The sequence below is a fragment of the Impatiens glandulifera genome, unplaced genomic scaffold (genome assembly GCF_907164915.1).
Source record: "Impatiens glandulifera unplaced genomic scaffold, dImpGla2.1, whole genome shotgun sequence".
Taxonomy (NCBI): domain Eukaryota; kingdom Viridiplantae; phylum Streptophyta; class Magnoliopsida; order Ericales; family Balsaminaceae; genus Impatiens; species Impatiens glandulifera.
This window is the reverse complement of record NW_025918826.1, coordinates 1-2,516: the sequence shown is the minus strand read 5'-3', so window position 1 is coordinate 2,516 and position 2,516 is coordinate 1. Positions and strand designations below refer to the sequence as shown.

Below are 2,516 nucleotides of genomic sequence, written 5' to 3'. Positions count from 1 at the left end.
TAAAAAAAATATATAGATATAGTTTAATATCATATAATATAAATAATCTACAATATTTTAAATTAAAATAAACTCCAAAATCACAATGCAAGAATTTCCACACCATTTTTAGAAGAAAAGAAAAGTTTCCACAAAATTGCCAAGATTTCAACCAGCTTCACTAAGAAAACAAGTTTTATTTTTTTAATTTAAAAAAATATAAAACATTTTTACACTAATCACTACTTTAAACTAGGGTATATGGTATAATGAAAACCAACCATTAGTATTAATGAATCTACCAACCGATCACGTTTTAAACAAATTTGAGAGTTAATATCTCTAAACATTGAAAGACAATACAAACTTTAAAAATAAATAGTAATTTATTTAATCAACAAACATCTTAAATGTTTTTATTTTCATATACAATTCTTATATATTTACTTTTGTTTTTGAATTTTGAAAAACCATAAATAATAATTTTTAAATGGTCATTTACAAAGACTCGAACTCATGACCATAAAAACATGAGTATGTGCTTTATCAGTGAGTTGTGAGTCTAAAAAAAACATAATATTTGGTCTCTTTACAATTTTTTTGTCACTTGAGTTGCTCTAATATGTTCAAATATACTTTTTAAATGGTTCATTTATATTAAAAATGATTAAAAAATATATATATATATATATAACAGCAAAACATGACATGAAAAAAAGAATAAAATACATCCACGATACGCAATAAATTATTGAATTCGAAGGTACTCGAGAAGAACGATTAACTTCCCGACCGATTCCAGCAATTTTTCGAAACGAATATCAGAAAACTTCATAATAATAAGCATCTGATTACTATGATAATTGAAAATTTAACGATTTCTCTACAACCAAATAATCCACCAGAAAATAATTTGGATGGTAATCAAAAATATGTAAGTACGTAATATCAAGCGCATTAATTCAAACTATTCAGCAACTTCCCAAAGACTAGCTATGGCATCACACCGTGAATCATAATAATAATTTACAAAATATTACATATATATACTAGTCACCATAGATAATACAAAAGTAATGAGTTACCGATTCGACCGTCTCGTGACATATACGACTTACTATAATACAACATTTTTTTTCATTGAACATATCATCAGTAAAAATTTGATTGTGAATAACGCTCTATCTAAAAATCGAGATTTTGAATGAAATTTTATTTTCCCAAAATTTTTCTCAACAAAAACTATATTAAATAATTTTAGTGAACAAATTATAACAATATACTACATTCATTCGAATTATTCACAACATATAACGTTTTGTTCATACAACAGATACACTTGTTTGCATTATTATAAAAGTAACTATATTAAAAAAAGAGAAGTTTCAATAATATTTAATATTTTTCTATATATAATTCGAGTAACAATAACAAAACAATATAATCCTTAACCATTACAATTCTACACATATGATCAAATTATTGATATACTTATATTATTCAAAAAGCTGAACATTCTATAACTTGACTAAACATTAAAATTAAGGACCGTGACTTGAGTGTGACCCGAATTCCTATCTCCTATTTCTAGTAAATCCTATGCTTTCAATCCCAAACCTAAATTAACAATGGTGTCCATCTCGTTATCGTTCTCCTTCTCCTCTTCATGTTTTCCCATTAATTCCTTTCTACTATTTACATCCCTTCTTTCCGCAACCTTCATCGATGCAGCCACAATCACCGTCACCAATAACTGCTCTTTCACCGTTTGGGCTGCTGCCACACCCGGCAGTGGCCAGCAACTCAACCAATCCCAAACATGGACCTTAAACATACCAGTAAACACAATAGGCCGAATCTGGGCCAGGACTGGCTGCGAATTCAACGAGTCCGGTGGTCATGGTAGTTGCCAAACAGGGGATTGCAATCTGGGGCGGAGCCAAGTACAAACTGGCCCGGGCTGTAGCCCAGGGAGCCTTATGTATTTTATCAATAACGACGGTAAATTGCCGTCGTTATTGGTTATTTTTCGTCGCTAAAAGGTTATTTTTCGTCGCTAAAAGGCATTGGTAACAGCAAACTATAAAACTAGCCCGGATAAATTTTTTTAATAAAAAATTAGCCCGGGTAGGTTTCAAATCCTGGCTTCGCCCATGATTGCAATGGGGGGCTCCTAGAGTGTCAAACCTACGGCTCACCTCCCCACTTTGGCCGAGTATGCATTGAATCAGTTCAATTACTTGGACTTCTTTGACATGTCTCTTGTCCACGGGTTCAACGTGCCGATGCAATTCAGTCCCACCTCAGACATTCGTGCACCGATGATATCATCGGGCAATGCCCAAACCAATTACAGGCTCCAGGAAGGGAGGATCAATAACCCATGTACCGTGTTCAAGACTGCTCAGTATTGTTGCAATTCTGGTAGCTGTAAACCTACCTATTTTTCAAGATTCTTGATGATTACATGATGATATTCTTAATTACATGATGATATTGGCAAGTATTATAGAGATTAGAGAAGAAGAACAGAGAGG

At 32.0% G+C, this 2,516-nt stretch overlaps 1 pseudogene; it reads left to right on the top strand.

Annotated features, from left to right (window-relative positions):
- Positions 1–1,589: 1,589 nt before the first annotated feature.
- LOC124917140 lies at positions 1,590–2,450 on the top strand (annotated as a pseudogene).
- Positions 2,451–2,516: the final 66 nt, after the last annotated feature.